Source organism: Mustela nivalis (genome assembly GCF_964662115.1).
Source record: "Mustela nivalis genome assembly, chromosome: 15".
Lineage (NCBI taxonomy): Eukaryota > Metazoa > Chordata > Mammalia > Carnivora > Mustelidae > Mustela > Mustela nivalis.
In genome coordinates, this window is record NC_139034.1 from 15,491,300 (window position 1) to 15,513,138 (window position 21,839).

The window sequence follows — 21,839 nt, forward strand, 5'->3', positions numbered from 1 at the left end:
CAAAAATATATGCAGACCATATTGGAAAGAATAAAATACTACGAGGCAACAAATTACACGCTATGGTGTTAATTTAAAATCCCAAATTCTTGGGTCGCCTGGGTGGCTCAGTCATTAAGAGTCTGCGTTAGGCTCAGGTCATGACCCCCAGGTGCTGGGATTGAGCCCCACCTTGGGCTCCCTGTTCAGTGGGGAGCCTGCTTCTCCCTCTCCAACTCCTCTTCATTGTGTTGCTGCTCTTACCATCTCTCTTTCTGTCAAATAAATAAATAAAACCTTTAAAAATAAAATCAAATCCCAGATGCTAGAAAACAGCATTAGAAATAACCTGACCTCTCTCAAACTAATGCTTTCTCCCTCTAGTTCATATTAATAGCAGTGGCTTATATTGATACTGAGTTTTATCTTCTTTTTTCTTTTTAAGACTTTATTTACTTATTTGACAGAGATCACAAGTAGGCAGAGCAGCAGGCAGAGAGAGAGGGGGAAGCAGGCTCCCAGCTGAGCGGAGAGCCAGTTATGGGGCTTTATCCCAGGACTGTGAGATCATGACCTGAGCTGAAGGCAGAGGCTTAACCCACTGAGCCACCCAGGTGCCCCTGAGTTTCATTGTCTATAAGAAGCATTATGTTGTTTGTTCCCAGAGCAGCCCTATAAGGTAGGTAAGAATATTATTCCCATTTTACGGATGAGATTACTGAGAAGTTAACTGACTGCCTATGGGTCACACAGTAAGTAACTAGAATTGTATGGGATTCTAATATGCGATTGATTTATTGCAAGGGAACAGCAATCAGAAATCTGGATTCTAACCCCAATGCTGCTAACATCTTAGCTGTGTCCTCTTGGACCTATCATTCATCCTTTCTGAGCTATATCTCCTCACCTATAAAAAATGAGCATAGTAATACCTTCCCTAACTGCTTCACAGGATGCTTAAGGGGACAGAACCCCAGGGTCTGTGTGAAAGTCCTTTGTAACTGGGATGCTAATACACAGATGTCTGATCTTAGCCATCTTTTTTAGCAAAATAATGAGAAGACTTGTTATCATCTTTTTACTTTGAGGACGTGTTTCACTGCAGTCATTCTGTAATTTTGCGAATATTTTTGCCTCTGTGATACCCCCGTTGTTACCATCTCTACAGCAGGCCAGTGAAGGAGAAGGAAGCTCTTTCTTCTCACAGAGAACTTAGAGCAGCAGATTCTCAATGTTAGAGCGTGTTAACCTCACCTGGACTACTTTAAATACATGGGTGTCTAGACCCCACTGGGACCAATTAAAATTTCAGTGGGGGTGGGTGGGGATGGGGAAGGGCCCAGGCATCCATTTTTTTTTTTTTTTTTATGTTCCCCAAGTGATTCTAATTTGAGGCTAAGATTGAGGATGCCCACTGTAGAAACTTCAGGTTTGTTCCAGAAGGCAGGTATATAAGCAGAGTATGTCTGAGGTCTCCTGGGAAAGAGGTCCAGGCGTTGGACCCTAAACCACAAAGATCCTAAAGTCCTTGCTTTGCATCCATAGCCAACCTCCTTTCTGGAGCTAGTATCAGCGGAAAGCGCGGGCAGTATGTGTATGAGGGAAAAGATGGTGAACCTGGAGGAGAAGCCCGAGCAGCACCGAGTCCTGCCCTGGTCACTGTTTCTCTACAAAGATCCGCTTCTCAAAACATTCTGCTGTAAGTTCCTACATCATCGGGATTACAAAATTGTATACCTTTATAAAAAACCAACCAACCAACGAAACAAACAAACAAACTCAGAAGCATGAAATCTGTAAGCGGCCAATCCTGTAATTTTTCCCACTGATGACAAGGAAAGAATCTTCCATTTAATTCCAGTGCTCTTGCAAATAGTGCTCCATTTGTTTCATTTTAGGGTTAACCAAATAAGCAAACTTTACCTTTATAGTGAGCAATATTTCATGTCTATTAAAAGTACTTAGTTTCCAATAAAAATATAGGTTTAGCTATGGACTCAAATTTCTTAAAGAAGTCGTTATTGGAAGAAAATATCCAGCAAAAATCCAGACCTTTGACTTTACATCTTCATTGGAAACAAAGTGACAGTTCCTGCACTACTCACCTCTGAACTCCTTCTCATACCAGAAATGAAGAAACAAACTAAATAAAAGGAATTGATTTTTCCGGATCCCTCTTTAGATCTGGGCATCACCAGAAAGGGACATTCTCTTACACTGGTCCCATTAGAAATTATCTGGGGATGAATTACATTGTCTCATTTGATCAGCTTCCTCCCAAGACTGGAAACAATTTGGTGGGAGTAAACTCTTGTTATAAGACCTGGAGAGTTAGATAATGAAGATGTTTATCTTTCATCTGAGAAGAGTTTATAGTCCACAGCATAGCCTGGAGACAAATATCCAGCCTCTGGGACCCCACAAAGGCAATAATTAGGCAGCATTTTATTGTGATGCAATGGGTTTCCAAAAGATGGAGCTAGACTACTCTTAGGGGCCTTGCAACCAAATTGGCTTCCCGGAGAGCCAACAGAAGAAAGTTGGCAACCTAAAAATATTTAAAGAGCTTAGGACCCCCAAGGGAGAATTTCCAACTATTGAAGGGGAAAAGACTAAGCATTTGCTAAGTCCAAGAAGGAGATTTTTAATGAAAAACTCAGCAAAATGCACAGACTTTGGGTAAGGATCTTAAAAAAATAATAATTAAGGTCATGCCTATCATAATCAAACTGGAGACTTTCCATTTTCCTTATAATAACATAAGAAACAGCATCTAAAAATAGGCCCTGCAGATAATGAACTCTTGTCTCTCCCGAGTTCGTTAGGCTGTAACACCTTCATTATACAGAAGATAGGTTCCATCTCACCATCTGTCAGGCATAAATCCCTACATGGTCTTCAAGATCTCTTTCTCTGGCCTTTAATTATTACAATTCTGCTACTTATTTCTCAACAGGGTCTACATCTCACATGTTCCTTCTACAAATGATACATAGTGTGCGCTGTGGGTAGGCTCTTGGGTACCAGGCCCAGCTGCCTAACCGAAGCTGTCTGACCTTGGCTCTGACTTCACCTTCTTGTGCCTTGGTTTCCTAGGCTGGATAATGGGAATAATCATAGTACCAGCCAGACCCACAGAGCCTGACCCACACACAGTCAGAACTCCAAAAATATTCGCTATAATTATCACTGTATATAGCATCTCCCTCAGTGCCTATAAAAATATTTAGTATATTTTAAAAATAAAAAACAAGGGACACCTAGGTGACTCAGTGTGTTGAAGCCTCTGCCTTCGGCTCAGGTCATGATCCCAGGGTCTTGGAATCGAGCCCCACATCTGGCTCTCTACTCTGCGGGGAGCCTGCTTCCTCCCCTCTCTCTGCCTGCCTCTCTGCCTGCTTGTGATCGCTCTCTTTGTGTGAAATAAATAAAAAATCTTAAACAAACAGACAAAACAAACAAAAAAAGACAGCTTCATGTGAGCAGAAAACAGAAGAAAGGAGAACAGTTGGATGGCTTTTAGTAATAATCTAGGTATGAGGTGATAAGGTCCTGGACCAAGGTGAGGACATTGGGAACAAGAAGTGACAGGTGGGAAAGGCATGACAAAGATTTGGCCCCCTCGCTCCATTCTCATAGCCCAAATTCTCCCTAGACTAATCCTCTGATGTCTGAGCACATTGGGCCCAATTCAGCACGGGATGCATTCCTGAGGTTTTGAGGGTGTTTGGGCTCTGCTGCTTCCTCCCAGCCCCCTTCTTAGATGCTAGAGGACAGAGTCCCCACAGGCTTCCAGGAAGCTCTTCCGATGTCCTGGTGTACTACCTCATCCCAATTCCCGTTTGCTCTCTCTTGCCTTTCCATCCTGTGTCCAATAGATTCCAGGCAGTAAGATAAAATCATATTCGTTTCTCATTCCCTCTGAAGGTCATATAGTATTCCCAATTGTGTAGGGCTTTTTAAATTATTTTTTATTTGCAATAATGAATATTTGTAAATTAATAAGTCATTGGTAACTTAGTACATAGTTCATTTTACCCTGTACAGAGGGTTTTACCCTAGTTCATTTTACCCTAGTACATAGGGTTTAAAAGGTTAGGATAGAATGCTTTTTAAGTAAATGAAATAGACTCTACCTTAAAATCTTACACATACACACACAAATTAATGATTTGATTAATGATTCCTTGATAAAGTTGAAAAGAAAAAAACAGTCTTATTGAACATATAGAACAGCAACAATTGCAGATTGAAGGTCAAGTAAAAAAAGCTTAACTGGGGCGCCTTAAGCCTGTGCCTTCCGCTCAGGTCATGATCTCAGGGTCCTGGGATCAAGCCCTGCATCAGGCTCTCTGCTCAGAGGGGGGCCTGCTTCCCCCTCTTTCTCTCTGCCTGCCCCTCTGCCTACTTGTGATCTCTCTCTCTCTCTGTCCAATAAATCAATAAAATCTTACACATACACACACAAAAGTTTAACTGTTACTTTAGTCCCACAACATTCACTATTGGTTTAGAAGACTGTATCATTTATTATGTGTAGGATAAAATATCTCACATTGTATTAGGGATAATTTCTTATGCTAAATTAACAAAATGTAAAAACCAGAGCAACCAACCTCTTATTTCTATGAGTATCAGGACACAAAATTGCAATCATCTGCTTTTGCTTAACACCTCTTTGGAGGAGACACAGTTGTGCCCTGGATAGTAATTGAAAGCAATGATTAGTCTTGATAATCCCTTGAAATGCCTTTCAACTCAGCAAGTAACACATGGATTAGTGTTTTCTGTGTTGAATTTAATGATGGGGATAGTGACACATAGAGCAGCCCCACTTGGAGTGGGTGGTCTCCTGTTGGGCAGCCTCAGCGTCATCTGGGGACTTGTGTGACAACTAACTAGAGGTACAGATGCTCAAGCCCCACCTGACACTTTCGGAACCAGTGCGGGACCAGACTGCTGGTCCAGATCCAGCAGTCATGTGTTACATCAGGAGTGGAGAAGCTGTGTGTGTGTGTGTGTGCGTGTGTGTGTGTGTGTGTGTGTGTGTAAGCCATGGCCCACAGAGCAGGTGGGAAGCAGAAACATAACGAAGAACCACGTGGCTAAATATAAAATAAGTGTCGTTGTTTCATAGATATATTTTTATAGTTCCATAAAATATATAGATATGTTATAGATATATGTTTTCTAGTTATATCTCTCTCCATATATATACAAGATAGAATATCTTCTAATTATTTTTAAGTTTTAGAACTTACTATTTCCAGTCAATGTTCAACAACACTTACATACCTCAAGTACTATCTTCTGGCAATTTCCAGGAAGAGAGGGAAGAAGCAAGAGCGAGTGGGAAGACCTAATTATATACTGGCCCAAGCACCAAGAAACACACACCTCGCTCTTCTACTAACACTGCACTCACTTGGGGGAGTGAGAGGACGCTTCAGATTAAAAATGGTTGAAACCGACTTTACCATAAATTGGCATTTTTAGCTGCATCTCAAAAAGCACACATCTTCCCGAGATGCTTTGCTCCTGGAATCTCATCCCGGTGCAAACTCTCACCTCCCACCCAGTGCAGGAGGAGTCCTGCAGCCTCTGCTGTGGTATCTGTGGTCGTCAGGCAGGCAGGCAGGCGGGCTTACGTGCAGCCCGTTTTCCACAGAGTCTATGGCCACCTCACGCCCACATGCATTCTGTTCGTGAGGGCTCTCCTGCCTCATGGCTGCCTTGCTCTGTCACACCTCAGTGTCTTTGCTTGTGCCTTTCTTCTACCCGAAATTCCCACCTGCCACTTGTCTACCAGGCCAAACCTTCCCCTCCCCCCTCACCATGGGGTCTCAGTTCAAATGCTTTGCACTCTGGAAGCTCTTCCAGAACCCCCCAGACAGATTAAGGGTTTCTCCTAGACTACACACACACACACACACACACACACACACCCCTTTGTACACTTAAGCCATTATCCCTTAAGCCATTATATTTTCTCTCGTTGCGTATGTTTATACTCAAATTCAACTCTCCATTGGACTACATCTGGAAAGGACAGGAATGATGTCTTACCTTTGCATTCTCAGCAGCTGGCTTATGGCCCTGTAACAAAGTATTATTTAAACTGAATACATCACATAAACGATCAAATGAGTGAATGGATGAGTGAATGAATGAATTATATCTAAACAAAGTTGCACAGGAGCTTAGAAATGGCTGCTAACACTACTGACTGGCCACACTGAAGAGAGAGCATTCGGGCTGGGTGTTAAAGGACAAATCTGATTTTATGAGGCAGGAGAAGGAGAGAAGAACTAAAAACAGAAAGATGGCAGGAACACAAAGTCATGGGGATGAGGAAATACAATGGCCTTCCCAGACAGCGGCTAATACCACAGGTCCAGTAGCAGACAGACGTTAAGGGGGAAGAAGCCGGGGCTGACGCCAGGGCCAGGGTAACGTGCTGAGGAATTAGTTTAGGCCTTATTCTGGGGCCTAATAAGGAACCGTGAAGGAACCCTGAATAGGGAAGGCATGCGCTCAGATATGTGACTTGACGGGAGCTGGGTTGGGAGGAAATTGTTGCAGTCCAGGCAATTACAGTAATAGCCTGAGAAAACCCAGCGACAGTGGAACAGAGAAAACAAAGGAAATCTGAGAAGCATTTGGGAAATAGGATCAGGAGGACTTGGCAACCAGATGAATGTGGGAAGTGAGGAACCCACGCAGCTGAAGACTGAGCTAAACTTTCTGACCTGGTGGCTGAGCTGAGGCTCAGACACGGCCACCCAAGAGAGCTATCGTGTCCTCACGAGCTCTGAGAGAGAAAGGATCTTAGCGTGTGCCCTACGCCGTATTAACTGGTCACTCAGAGGTACTGAGTGAACATTCGTGGAGAGAATTAATGTTTCTTAGACTCACCAAATATATAAAAAAAGGGAAATATTCTAATACTTAAACGTCTCTATCAGATTCCTAGATTCTTAGCATGTTTTGCAACCACAGATGGATTCACAAATGACTCAGCTTGGGCACCCACCAGGCTGACCCCTGCCACTCTGTAAGCAGCAATCTCCTTTACGGCTGCGTGCCCTGGGGGACAACTGGCAAGTGGTTGGTATTTTTACTTTTTTCGAGGGAGTGCTATGACGGTTTTAGTCCTCTGAAAATAAATCCAAAACAATAAGCCCGACTGAATGCTTTTCCTCCAGTAGAAGAAAAGAAAGCAAACCTACTACAGGTAAATTGAAATCCTCCAATAGACCCATAACGCATAGCTGAGACATTCTCGGGATAATGGCTTAGTCAGACCCGGGCTACAAATCTTTACATTTCTTCATTCACCTTGGCAGGACTAATGAGATTTTATGGCTGCCAGGATGTTTATCCCTTGGGTGACATTGGCAAGAACTATATCTTTATTAGTTAAGACTTTTCTGCACTGCAGCTTTTTTTCGCACCGAAGACTGCCTCAGCCTAGATCATCACACGTGCAACATGTAAGAACCTCATTTCTTCATATAAACATGCCACTGTCCCCTTCTGCTGTTTGGCTCCGATCACTCTTTCCTAAAGTCATATTACTCCATAAAAGGGCTGGTGGAAGAAATGGATATAAGGAAGAGAGAAGAAAAGAAAGTTTCAAAGAGACCTACAAAGAGATTTGGGGCTGAGAGCAACACATCTAGAATATTTGATGTGCCCAAAGACCAGTAGGAATAGAGCTGCAGACCCACTGTTACCTGCAGTACCGTAATTGCTGAACCGGGGAGAGGGCTGTGCTCCCACCAGCAGTGACTAGAGATAAGAGCCTGGTGACCTCCACCATAGTCTAGGACAAGGATTTGACCCCTTTTGTATTGCCTATAATAGCCAGCGACATCTTTTTTCAGCACTTAATTAGCACCATAAACACACAAACATAAAAACTCACATATTTGACAAGTACCATCATAAATGCTGATCATGACATATCCATTCTACTTTTGTAGCTAGGAAAGTGTCCCCAGTCCTAAGCCCAGAGGATATTGGAGAAATGGCTCAGCGGAAGTCAGTGCACAGGTTCTATTTCTGGGTAAGATGGGGTAAGCACACTCCATCCTATTTCTCCCATTGAATACAGCTATAAGAGCTGCGTTCAATGCAGAGCTATTATTGGAGAACTTTTTTAAAGAGTAAAAAGTGTCAGCTCAATTGGGGAAGAAAACAAGAGTTCAAAGAACCTTTAAATTGCCTGTGGATTTACCTTGTTTTCCTTTTAGTGATCCCTGCACAGGAGTCAAGGCCATCCGAAACCCAGAAGTGAGAACCACTGTGAACAGAGCTCTAGCAGAAGCCTGCTAGGTCAGTGTCAGGATATGAGAAGGAAGTCTTCCGGCAGTGAGGGCAGCAGCATGGAAGTTCCACAGCATAGAAAATGCTAAGGAAGGGGAATCTTCCTCTTTAGTTTAAGGAGGAATGGTCCCAAAACCCTTTTTCCTTCTGTGGGTGCACTTACCCCTTGGCCCGGGCCATGGGCAGAGTCACAGGAATTATGCAAAAGAGCAGGGTAAATGAGACCCTAGACTTCTGGATGGATGAACAAAAAGGAGAATACCCAGGAAAAACTGGAATATACCAGAGCGATCAGGGAGAGAAAGGAGGTTGGGAAAACAAACCCATGAAGTTCTTTGCTAATTTGGGGGTCTCACCCCAAGCTCTGCATGCTTAAATTTGACCACAAACAGCAGAAAGAGTTTGAGGACTGAGCTAACACATACATCACCATCTGGACCCCAGACCAACCATGAGATGGTGAGCATTCAGGAAAAATCTAAATAGCGCTGCAAAGACTTTGCCAATGGAACTGACATTGGAACCACAACCCACAGAAATCTGGTCAGAACTTGCAGCCTAAGCACAATGATGTCAATTGTCTGCTTTAAAAAAAAAAAAACACAAAAAAAAACAAAAAACGAAAAAATCAACATGCTCTATGGATTTAAACAAGATCCGGTTTCTCATAACATAATATTCAAAATGCCCATGATATGCAATGTTATATTTATTTAGTTTAAGATTGTATCTTTAAATTTTTATTGCCATTTATGGATTCAGTTGGGAGCCATTTTAAATTTACTAATACTTATTTTAAAGCTTCTATTGAATAGGGATGCCTGGCTGGTTCCGTTCATGGAGTGTGCCACTCTCGATCTTGGGGTTGTGAACATCAGGCTCCCTGCTCAGCAGGGAGTCTGCTTCTCCCTCTGGCCCTCTCACCTCTCATACTCACTTCTCTCTCTCTCTCTCTCAAATAAATAAATGAAATCTTTAAAAAAAAATGTGGGTTGGAAACTAGTGAATGGATGTGTACATGGCTGAATACATGATCTAGGTGACTGCTCCAGGCAAAAATTCCTGCAAACCCATCAGATGGCCATGCTCTGCCCTGGTCAGCTGGGTCTGTTGCCACTGAAGGCAATGGACTATGGTGATCCAATGGGAAGGCAGAAGTATTGGACCACAGCTCACCAGCTGCAGGATGGATTTGCATGAGCCTTCCATCCCTACGTTAAGCAGAAGGAAGGAATTAAGCAACAGGAAACAGCACAGTGAAATGCACTACGATCAATGTGCAAGCCTAAACATCCTTTAGAATATCTTCTGTTCCCTCATGTTCCTTCAAAGAGCTGCCTGTGCATGGGTGGTTCAGTGGTAGAATTCTCGCCTGCCAAAGAGCTGCCTGACTTCAAATACGTTTAAGAAACACTCTCTACCCTGTCTCCTTCTTAAAGATGTACCATGTATATTTACTTGATTAACACTTCTGAGAAGTCCCATAGTAAAGAAATATGCTTAACTTTTTAAAAGATTTAATTGAGGTATAATTAGCATATGCACAGTCCATTAAGTGTTCAGTTCAGTGAGTACTGAGAGTTGAATACTCAATCTACCACCACCCAAAGCAAAATATAGAAAACATTTTCAACACCCCAGGAAATTTCGCTATTCCTGCAAATCCCCCGTCAAGCAACAGCTAGTGTCTGACTTCTCATCACTATAGTCTGGTTTTGCTACGTCTTAGACAACAAAAAAACTGAATCATGTATGGATTTTCTGGTGGTGGGTGGAGGGAGTGCTGTCTGACTTCTTTTGCTCAACATGAGACTTTTTTTTTCAGTATGAGAGTTTTGAGTTTCATCAATGTTGTTGTGTATATCAGTAGTTCATTCATTTTTTTAATTGATGAGCCATATTCCATTTGTGTGTGTGTATACACATCTCGTGATTTGTTTACCCATTATCCTTTCAATGGACATTTGGGTTGTTTCCAAGTTTTGACTACCATGAATAAGACAGGTATGAACGCGCTTGTGCACGTTCTTTTGTAGACATATATTTTCATTTTTCTTGGGTAAATGTTTAAGAGATGAACTGTTGGGCCAGAGGGCAGACATACTGAACTTTATAAAAACTGCCAAATGGTTCTCTAAAGTGGTTGCACCTGTTTGACTTTTTCAACTTGGTACTTTCTGTATTCATCTGACCACAGAACACGAGCCCCCTACACACACACACACACACACACACACACACACACACCCCAACGTCTATAAAATGAGCAGGTAGGGTTAGATAGATTTTCAGATTCCTCCTAGCTTTATGCAATGAGAAAATGGCCATGCCATTCAGACGTAAAGTCGTTTTGTGTTCTCTGTATCTATCTTGTAGGCAAAAGTCAATGAGGTGAAACCCAGGATGGCCAGAATTTAAAAGCTTGGGAATAGAAAGAGAGAAGACAGCACTGAATGAATCCAGTGAGTAGGGAAAAGGTGCTGGCAGGCAGTCATCTGGACAGAGGTATAAAAAAGAGATTTTTAAGTGAGAGAGTCTCTGAAATACTGAGGTTAGAACAGTTAAAGCAGACCCAATAGTGTACAGAGACTTCTATATTGTTTAAGAAACTTCTCTGGTCCAAGAACATCACTGATAGCAAGATATTAAGAAAACTCTTCAACATTACTTTAGAAAGGGTCAGAGACAGGTGCCCTTGTTTCCAACCTGCCAGGTTTATACCTGTTGCTACCCATTTGGAGAGTAAAGTCGTCATCCCAGCCAAAGAACTCAGGAAGACTCTTTGCCTCTTTAATTCCAACCCTCACTGCCCACATGTCACCTCCTCCTACATTCTACTCACTTCTTCACTGAACTTGTCTTTGGAAATGATCGGAGTCATACGAGTGCTCCTAAAACACTACCATTGTCTCGTGAATTTCCTCCACCTCCCACATCACGACTTTCCCTTATAGCTTTCTCTGAAGGACCAGAATTGCACCCACTGGGGGGAACAGTCCCCTTCTCTACTGTGAACTCAATGACCCTCCTCTTCATCAGCCTTCACTCTCATCTTCCACCATTGGACAGATGATTTCCTGAGATTCCTTCCACATTTAACATCTTATATCATTCGATGTTCCCCATTCATTTATTCCCTCTGCTTAAAATAGGCACATACCAACCCAAATTGACATTGACTCTACATGTCCTTTCCCTTCTAATACAACCTCTTAAGGTGTCCAGTACAAGTCAATTCGCTTCTAGATAATTTCCAAGATATACTTTATTTCTGTATGCCAAGAAGCAGTGTTCTTAATAAGGTCCCTAAAGACCCACTCATTTCAAATCTGATGACTATTTCCCTTCCCTCTTCCTCATTGCCCTTTATCTGACGATGTGTGTGTCTGCGTGTGCGCACAAACGTGCATCCGCATGCCATTTATTGGTCCTTAACCTTGTGATGCCTAGGAAGCTATTAAAATGAAGTATGTTCAGTATACTGAGTAGCATATATGTTCTATTCTACATAGCATAGTCTACACAGAGTATTAGTCTGGTCAAAAAACCGGAGACTGGAAGGCTTATACAATAGATATTTATTTGCTCACAGTTCCAGAGGCCAAGAAGTTGAAGTTCAAGGGGCCACCAGGGCTGGGGACTGATGAGAGTTAGGGGTCCACCCTTGGGACCTCTTTTAACCTTAATTACCTCCAAGGCCCCATTTTCACCTATAGTCATGTCTGGGTTTAGGACTTTAAAATATGAATTTGGAGAGACACAGTTCTGTCCATAACAATAGGATGGAAAGGATACATGAAATAAATAGAGTGGCAAGGCAAAAAATAAAGGTCACAACTCAAGGCAGAATGCTAGCTGTTGTCTGTAGAAACAAGGAACAGACAGCAAATACCAGGTTTTATTTATTTATTTATTTATTTATTTATTTATTTACTTACTTACTTATTTTAGAGAGGTAGTTGAGGGGGAGGAGTAGAGGGAGGGGAAATTAGAGAATCCCAAACCGACTTCCAGCAAGTACAGAGTCCAAGGCAAGGCTGGAGCCCATGACCCCAAGATCATAACCTGAGACAAAATCAAGAGTCGATGTCCAACCTACGGAGCCACCCAGCTATCCCTGATCTATTTATATTTTAAATAAGCTCTTCTTCTAGCCAATATACTGATACCTTGTTTACTCACCCTCAGTGGCCATCATTAAAGACAATGATTTTTTTTTTAAGATTATTTATTTATTTATTTAAAAGGGTCTGTGAGAGAGAGAGAACACCAGCAAGGGGGAGCCGCAGAGGGAGAGGGAGAAGCAGGTTCCCTGCTGAGCAGAGATTTTCTTTTTCCGTGGTGCAGGGCTGGATCCCAGGTTCCTGAGATCATGACCTGAGCCACCCAGGCAGCCCACACACAATGATACAAATCTTACAAGCACAACTCCATTTTACAAAAAGGGCTGGCTCAGTCAATATTTTCTTTTTTTTTTTTTCCGTAGTCAATATTTTCATTCAGTACCACCTGTGATGGCAGGGAAAATGGGGCTTTAACGTGAAACACGAAAGGGCACAGAATTCATTAATGGCTCTGATTTCCACTTTCTGGCATTGATTAGAGACATTTGCTTAAGAACCAGTCATTCTGAAACAATTGGGGGAAATTGGTTGTGTCTCAGAGAATGTTGAAGAATTATTGTTAATTTTATTGAATCTGATAATGATATTGTGGTTATGAAAGAAAACAGAGAAACATATAGAACTACTTAAGGGTCTACTTAAGGGTCTACTTAAGGGTAAAAACGAAGCAGGAAGAAGATGAGGGGAAAGAGGAGGAGGAAAGAGAAAGGAAAATATGAAGCACATTTAGCAAAACATTCATAACTTGAACTGGGAGAAGGGTACATGAAGTTCATTATACATCATGCCTACTTCTGGGCAAATTTGAAAAATCTTCATTAGAAAGTATTTTCGGGGGCATCTGGGTGGCTCAGATGGTTAAGCATCTGCCTTCAGTTTAGGTCATGATCCCAGATCCTAGGATTGAGTCCCACATTGGGGTCGTGGCTCAGCGGGGAGTCTGCTTCTCCCTTTCCCCTGCTCATGCTCGTTCTCTCTGTGTCTTAACTGAATAAATAAAATCTTTATTTAAAAAAGAAAGAAAGAAAGAATTTTCAGGGCATCTGGGTGGTTCAGTCCGTTAAGCGTCTGCCTTCAGTTCAGGTCATGATCTCAGGATCCTGGGATGGAGTCCTACATCAAGCTCCTTGCTCAGTGGGGAGTCTGCTTCTCCCTCTCCCTCTGTGTGTTCTCGTTCTCTTTCAAATAAATAAATAAATAAATAAATCTAAAAAGAAGTGTTTTTAAAAATTATACTGGTGAACACTTACTCAATGCCTAAAATGGGAGTCAGCTGGCTGCCTGCCATTAGGAGTAGATCCAACTTTTGTGATGCCTGAAACTTTTACAATCTGGGGGAGCCCTTTTGAAGAAAAATCATGAATACAAAATTCTCTTGGAAGAGGCCTGTGTAGTGAGAGGTCCACATGCTTGAATTCCATCAGATGCATGGTAAACTCTTCTCCATGTGCCATGGGTTAGGTTTGGCTGGCCCATTGATTTCCCCTTATTATATTATTATGAACATTTCAAACATAAGCAAAAATCAGAGGTGATTCAAAGACCTTCTCTGCACTTGTTGCCCAGCTTCCACAGCCATTTGTCTTTAGTGAGTCTTCCCCCCCATCTCGTCCACTCCCCTCTATACAGACTGTGTTATCCTGAAGCAAATCTCTAGTATCATTTTATCTCTAAATTATGTCAGTATGCATCTCTAAAAGATAAGGATCCTTTCAAAAACTGAACCACAATATCATTATTGCACCTTAAACAATAATTCCCTAATCAAGTCAGTTCAAATTTCTCTCACTGTCTCAAATATTTTTTTTATAGTTTGCTTGAATAAGGAACCAAATAAAGCATATATGACAATTGGTCTCTTTTAAGGTATAGGTTTGTCCTTCACATGTTTTCTTCCCCTCACAATTGATTTGTTGAAAGAACAGGGTCCTTTAGTCCACTAGGGTTTCCCACAGTCTGGATCTCACCGAGAGCATTCCTGTGGTAACATTTCACATGTTCCCCTATCTCCTTCTTTCCTGTAAACTGCTACTTAGAGCCAGAAGTTTGATCAGATTCGAGTTTGCTTTTTTGACAATAATTCCTCCAGAGAGTGGACTTTATCAGGAGGCACAAGATAAAGTGCAAGCGGGTGCCTGTGTGTGTGTGTGTGTGTGTGTGTGTTGACAGTACTAGTAGCTGTTGCCATAAAACCCTTTGTTTCCCAATGTTTGCTTGGTTGTTATTTAAAAGTGAGTGCCTGGAGGCAGGTGTTGTCTACCGGAGGGGTGCTGCTCTATCTTGACCCCAGGCCCACTCCACACTTCCGGGCTGACCTGGCAGGCTCCCAAAGGTCCTGAACCATTGGAAAGATTAGGCCTGGCATCCTCGCAAAGATAAACAAGGCGCAAAGCCTTGTCTTAAAGGAGTTCATAGTCTGGGTTTTGTAAACACATGAAAATAACAATAAAAGAGGCGTACGGTCATTAAGTGGTACAAGTGACTTGTGCAGTGTTCCCCCTGGGAGTGCCCAGGGGACAAGACCCATCAGCCGGGAGAGTCAGGCAAGGACTTTAATCCAAACACGGATTTTCTCCCGCTGAAGCAGTCCTGGTTACAAGCCGGCATCCACCCGTGTCCACCTGCACTTCCTGTCCCAAGACGTCCTGTCCATTCTTCTCCACTGTGTGTGTTGGGCCAAGGCTTTCATAGCCAAATTTCTGGCTCCCTCCTGGTTCCATGCCACCTGGTGGTATGACCACAAGTTACAACACATTTTCCCACTGAAGAAGGGGGAAGAGATCAGCCATTTTCTGCATTGGGAAGTGTAGAAACAAGGCAACTTGTTGCATGCCTACTCTCTTCCAGGCACAGAGCTGGGCACATACCCGCATGTTATCTCATTCCTAGCCCCCACAGCACTGAATACCTAGGTACTCACCCAGTGTCCACATTTGCCTCCTTTCTCTCTGACAGATTCCCAATTTTAATCGCGGTGGCAAAGGGCCTACTAACACTTGCCTCCTCAAACTCTCTCAGAGCTAAGAGTGACCGTGTGGAATGATGCTCACCAATGGGTTCTAGCTGCAAGCTGGCTAGGGATCTCTGGGCAAGCTTTTGGGGCTTCTCTTTCTTCCTTTCCTTACTTCACTTTCCTGCCTGGAATGGAGAGTTCAGTGGGAGGCAGAGCAGACATCTTGGGACCACCAGGAGACCCTGATGAGGACAGAAGCCTCACACAGAGGAATCACACAGCAGGATCGAAGAGGTTATCCTCCTGATGTCACTCTATCTCCCCACAATACCTACTTCTAGAATTCCCAGGAAGTGTGAGAAAAGAAAGCCTTACATGGTTAGACCATCATAATCAGCTCTTACATGATGTCCAAGTATAATCTATCAGATAGCTGCTGTTATTACTATGGTAATTCTATTCATGTCTTAAGATACCGAAGTTCAGGTAGGTTAAGAAACTCGGTAGAGTTTACATAGCCAAAATTGGACACAGCTGACATTCGACACTTATTATCTGTACTCTGCCACCTAATTACAGAAGACAGAAATCTTTTGCTCTTCCATGATACCTCTCAACAGGCAAGCCAGAGCCTTTTCCTCAAAATTTGAAAGCCTGGTAGAATGAACACTTTTCCCTTCTCCCAGTGTCTGTCTGTCTTCTCTCCAATACTGTGTCAGCATATTCCTCGACTAGTCAGAGCTTACACTGCTGGCAATGAGGACATTGCCCCTTCCTTTCCAGAGACCCGTGGTAGCTCCTGGACATCCCTTCTCCCCTCCTGTCTACCACATTGCTCATTTCCTACAGTGGAGAGCTCTCAGAACATTCCTGTTAAAACACAGCTATCCTGACCTGGGATTCCCCCACTGGGTGCTGCACAAAATCCTAGTCTCACAGGAAGTTACTGGATTTAATTAAGACTAAGAAGCACATTCTTTCATGTTTTAATGTCTCCAAGAAATTGGAATGTTTGTTACAGTCAGTGTATCTTGTAATCATCCTTGACCATTTTTTCCCTTGCTTTAATGTTTCTGAAATCATAATGTGACTTAAAGGTCCTGGCATTTTAGTTTTGTTGGAATAGGTGCTTGAAAATAAAACAGTTCAGTAGTCAAGTAAGTTTAGAAAACTTCGTAATCAAATAAACTAAATTAAACAGAAGTTTTTAATGATGGCCTTCCCAGAGACTTTAATATGCTAAAGTGCTTTTTAAGAGATTTGCTAAAATTTTTGGACCATGGGATCCTTTTTTCTTGGATGGCACCTTATAGTACTAGTGTTATATGGAATATACGTTTGGAAACACCGTATTAGACCATTATATTCTGAATTAATTCATCAGATTTGCTAGCCAACTGTCCTCCTCAAGAGAATTTTGAGAAAGCCTGGTCAGAAAATAAGTAAACTGTGAAACTGGCAAGGCTGAAGCACGGCCATTTAGCAAAGGAGTCAAAGACCTCATAGAAGCATCATTCACCTGAGTAAGGTGATGGAAAACAGAGCAGATCCCTTCAGGGGGAATTTTGGGGATGTGGCGGGGCAAGGGGGTGCTAGGATGCTGAATTTCACTACCTGATTCTCTATTGGCAGTCAAGTCTGCTTCTCTTCATCTGGTCCCAAAAGGCAGAAGTTGGGCTAGAGTCATCCCCCCCCCCCTAATTCCTGGATAGAGCCTTAGAACAAAATCACTGGTCTCAGAGATATGAATAACCCTGTAATGCTGGAAAGATGAGACCCCAAACTTCAGATAGTACTTTGTACATTCCTGGGTAATTCCCATGCACAGACAAAATTGAGGGCCATACATTTAAGGAACTGGCTTGAGTAAGCAGTGTCTAAACTGCAGCGGCTCGGGAAAGAGTAGCTTTTGCAATAACCTACACCCCAGGCGACACAGGATAAAGGTGGTGAAGCTAGAAAATGGGAGATGAAGCAAGAACTATTTTTGAGCAAAAATCTCAGGGGAGGATCTTAACAGAACTCAGATCTGGAGAAGGCTGAAAGAATATTGTGCCACTGAGAAACACAGCAGTGATGGGAGGAGTGGGGGTCCTGGGTCCCCAGAGGAAGATGATTACTTGAGTTTACGCGTAGAGCTACAGTTTTTGGCCTCATGTCCAAGTGGAAATGTCCAGGATGGCAGCTGGAGATGGGGACTGGTTCTCAGAGGGCAGAGTTACAAATTTTGAAGTCATTTGTACCCAGATGGTGTTTGGAGCCTTAGGAGTTTAAAAGTTTCCCAGCGTGTGATGTTGCCCAGGGTATGGCTTGTTTATAACTGTTGAAAGTCCACATGAATGACTTGAAGTTCAAGTTCCACCTCTGCTGCACACCAGCTATGTGACCTTGCAGGAGGTGTCTACCTCCTGAGCCTCAGTTTCCTTACCTCGGAAAACGGAAAGTATCATAGCAATCTCTCTGAGCTCTTGGGAGTAAGAAGCGAGCACATCCCTGTAAAGCTCCTGGTGTACTGCCTAGTGCTAAGTACGGCCTCTAGTCTGGAGTCTTGGCAGGTCTCTGATTTCCCTAGCTCCCTCCTCCTACCCCTGCAGCTCTCAAACAAGCCACAGCATGAGTCCACTCCCCAGGTAGTGAATGAGTCCGACAATAGCATACAATCAATTTGCACTCACCTCAATGGTATGTGAAGATCAAATCTTGGCGGACCAATTCAGTTTTCTTTGATGAAGAGATACACCATGTAGATAAAGAATGAGTGAGAGATATAATCTCTCTGTGCTCGAGTATGACCTCAGATTCCATTGCCAGTGACTTTTTTTTTTACCAATGAGCTAGAAAGAAAGAAGACAGACTTATTTCGTAGGTGAAGGCACCAAGAGCTGAATAATATCACCCAAAAGGTGGCATATCCATGAGTCAGCCTCAACCTGGAAGGATCCCGCATGATCCTGCTCGTGTCAGAGCGGGAGCCGGTGCGGAGCTTCACTATCTTTACTCCAGCGATGTAACTGAGGACTTCCTCAAAAAATCACTGAAGACACCGAGTTGCGAGGCATTAGTAAGAGGGTAGGATTAGAATCAAAATACCATTAGTTGACCAAAGAAATAGTTCATAATGCAGGCAAGTTTTGATAGGAACAAGTGTAACGTATTTTGAAAGCAACTATATAGACAGAAAGAAAGATATATATATTGACTAGTTCACAGCATTACCCACCAGTTTCACCCAGAGCTGTAGGCAGGTAAGCAATGCTGAAGCATGGTAGGGGTGACTGGGTGCCCCTGATGAGCTTAACACACACAAAAGAAGGCAGTAAGGTAGAAGAAAAGAGAAGGAAAAGCAGGATGAGAAAGAGAGAAAGGGAGAAATGATAGGTAAGTGTGATGCTGAAATTGCTGTGCTACATATTAGGAGTGGGAAATCCTAGTTAATTGGAATTACCTAGAGCACAGAGTGTGTTCTAGGCACTGTATTCAGAATCCTGCCGTCATAGATTGTTCTTTTTCTGCCTGACTTATAAATGTTGAAGAGCCTACTACAAGTCGTTAGATGTCTTCTCTTTCTATCTGCACTCACTCCTTTGGCAATGTCATCCACCACCAAGACTTTCCATACCACCATCTGCTGGTAACTCACAATTCAGACCTCCATCCCAGACTGGGGTGACCAGTTGTCTACTTGTCCCCTCAACAAATCACAAACTTGGTTCATGTGAAGTGAAATCTTGAGTCTTTCTTCCGTCCAGATTTGCCTGTTCTCCAGTCTTTCTCAGCAGCGTACACAGCACCAAACAGCTCACACAGAGGACTTGTCCTTGGTTCCTGCATCCCATGCCCTATTGCTTCTAATTCTCCAGAATTAGAATTAGATCTCACAGCTGAAAAACAGCAGGAGCTAATTATTTCATATCCTAAAGACTACTGCAAATGACCAAGACCAGAACAGACCCCTCCCTCCTTCCTGCCCGATGCCTTCTCCTGTCCCTTACTCCTGACTTCCAAATATGACCTTGCCTGAACCAGCCCTATCCTGATCAACCCCACAACAAGAAGACTGGGGAAGAGAAGACAGTCTTCGGTGTCTACTGCCTTGGGAGTGAGGACCGCAAATATCCATGAAGAGAGATTACTGACCCTCCCTTTGGGAAAGAGAGGAAATGGATTCCAAAGTGATGGGAGGCTCTACAATAGAGGCCAGTGAATTTTCTCTGTGAAGGGCCAGATCATAAATATTGTAGGATTTCCTGGCCATCCGGTCTCTGTCCCAAATGCTCAACACGATCATCTATGGCATGAAAGTGGCCATAGACAGTGACAAATGAGACATACATGAACGAGCAAGGCTGTTTTCCAATAAAACTATTTATGGACACTTAAATGTGAAACCATGTGATTTTCACATCTTTTCACTTTTTTCAACCACTTAGAAAGTAAAAAACACAGCAACAAAAAATTCTTAGCTCACAGGCTATACAAAAACAGGCAGTGTGCCAGGTTTGGCCTCTTTTCCATTATTTGCCAACCCTGAACCCAAGAAAGACACTGTGGGGACCTACCAGAAGGGAACACCTCACCCCCAGAAGACACAGCTGATGAACTGTGGACTGCAAGCCTGTCCTGGGTGGAACAGAGTAAGGGAAGGGGCCAAGGAGGTATTTTCTTCTGGAAGCTAGGAGCAGAATGCTGGGCCTGCTTCTTAGCTGGGGTCTCTGAAGGCAAGACCCTTAGTGAAGGCTTACCTGCCCCAAGAGGAAGAGAACTGATTTTACTTGTAACTCTCCCTCGAAAATGCTCCGTTTTTATAAAATGGTGTCTCCTAAATTTCAGCTCTGTCTGCCGTACACTTAAAACATAGCAACATGGTTACAGATGATTTATTGGGAAGGAGAGCTTTTGCATGGGTTTTTGGAGGATTCATTTTTAAGTTTCTACTATTGTTGGTGTAATTTTTTTTTTTAAGTATTCAAATGAAAGAAGGTTAAGCACCGATATGCGTTAACAAGCGCAGCTGCAGAATGCCTATCCTGAGAGCTTTACAACCATGACCAACAAGCATCTGTTTCGGAGGTTTGAAGGAGAGCTCAGCCTGCCTCCAGAGGCTAGGTGGGATAACCACCTGGAGTTTACCCTGTTGCCATAATTCTAGGGTACAAAAAGAGACAGAGGCCCACAGTGAAGAGGGGATAGAAAGAGCAGCTCTTCTTTCCTTTTCTCTGACAGCAGAGACAGTGAAGACTAACTCTCCAAATCCCCGCGTAACAGCAAATACCCAGCAAAAGAAGTTTCCTTTGAAATTACATCTATCAGCAGAAGAGAGCCACAAAATCTGCATTTTATTGCTAAAATAATGCCAGTTTTCTGAGCTGCCATTACAACTAAAGATTTTTGAAGAGGAAAAAGAAAAAAGCCGAGAGGGCTGGGTACAACAGGTCCTGATGTTTTCCCCTGTAAAGGGGGTGGGTGTCATTGAAAAATTGTCCCCATCCTCTCGGCCTGAAGTCCCTGGGAAGACACAGACAGACTTTCTCAGGTCACAGGCTTTCTCTGCATCAGGTGGCCACTGAGTCTCTCTGCTCAGGATCTGTAAGGACATTTTCTCTCCACCTGAGTTTTCCCTAGCACTAGAGAATCCGGACATCCACGTGTAACTGGCAAATTGTGTTGGTGTGGCTACAGGGGGCAAGTTTCAGGGCAGTCTGCTCTTCCTGGGCTGATTTCAAATCACTGGATTAATAAGAGCCAACACTAAATTTTTGCCCCCCGTTGCACCGTATCATCAATTCTTAAAAATAACATAGGGACAGATAATATAGAAGATGCTCTACTTTCCAAAATTTTTTTTCTGGCTTTCACCTTTTGATGTCCAATTTTGTCTCTGCCATGCGCGGCAGAAGTTTTGCAACTGGGATATTTTTCACACTATGTCATTATCAGTCAAGCTGTCCTTAAGTCGGCTGGATGACCATCCAGCTGAGGAAAGAGTCTTCGTTCCCTTGACTCCCTTCTGTCCTGGACAGAATCGTGTGGTTTCCATTTGCGAGAAACACACTTGCGGATATTGTCTCTTAGCTGAATGTCCTTCTCTCTGCTGTAGGATCAATAATTATGAAAAGATAAATACAGTAAAAGAGCAGCATCACTTACATGACCCTCCCGGCTCGCTAGGCTCCTACTTCACACCTGCTGCCAAGCACACTCGCTCCGCTCCCCCAACAACGGCACAAGCAGGCATTACTCATCCATTTTCACAGCTATGTAAACTCAACTGTAGGAAGTTAAATAACTTGTCTGGGCTCATACTTCTGGTATGAAGTGGAGGCTGGCTTCAAGCCCAGCTACATTCGCCTCCAGCGCCTCTTTCTTTCCAATCTTCCACAACGCCTCCCTAAGCAACTACCAGGGGCTGACCGAGCAATTTCTGTGGCTGTCCCTCGAGCACATTTGTTTGTCTC

At 43.1% G+C, this 21,839-nt stretch overlaps 1 protein-coding gene across 1 annotated transcript in view; it reads right to left on the minus strand.

Moving 5' to 3' along the window:
• KATNAL1 (katanin catalytic subunit A1 like 1) overlaps nt 1-21,550 on the minus strand; it is a 119,505-nt gene extending 97,955 nt beyond the window's left edge. The window contains exon 1 of the mRNA XM_082700977.1: nt 21,532-21,550. The gene's annotated coding sequence lies outside the window, so the exon portion shown is untranslated. The remainder of the gene's footprint in view (nt 1-21,531) is intronic.
• Between the last annotated feature and the right edge of the window lie 289 nt (nt 21,551-21,839).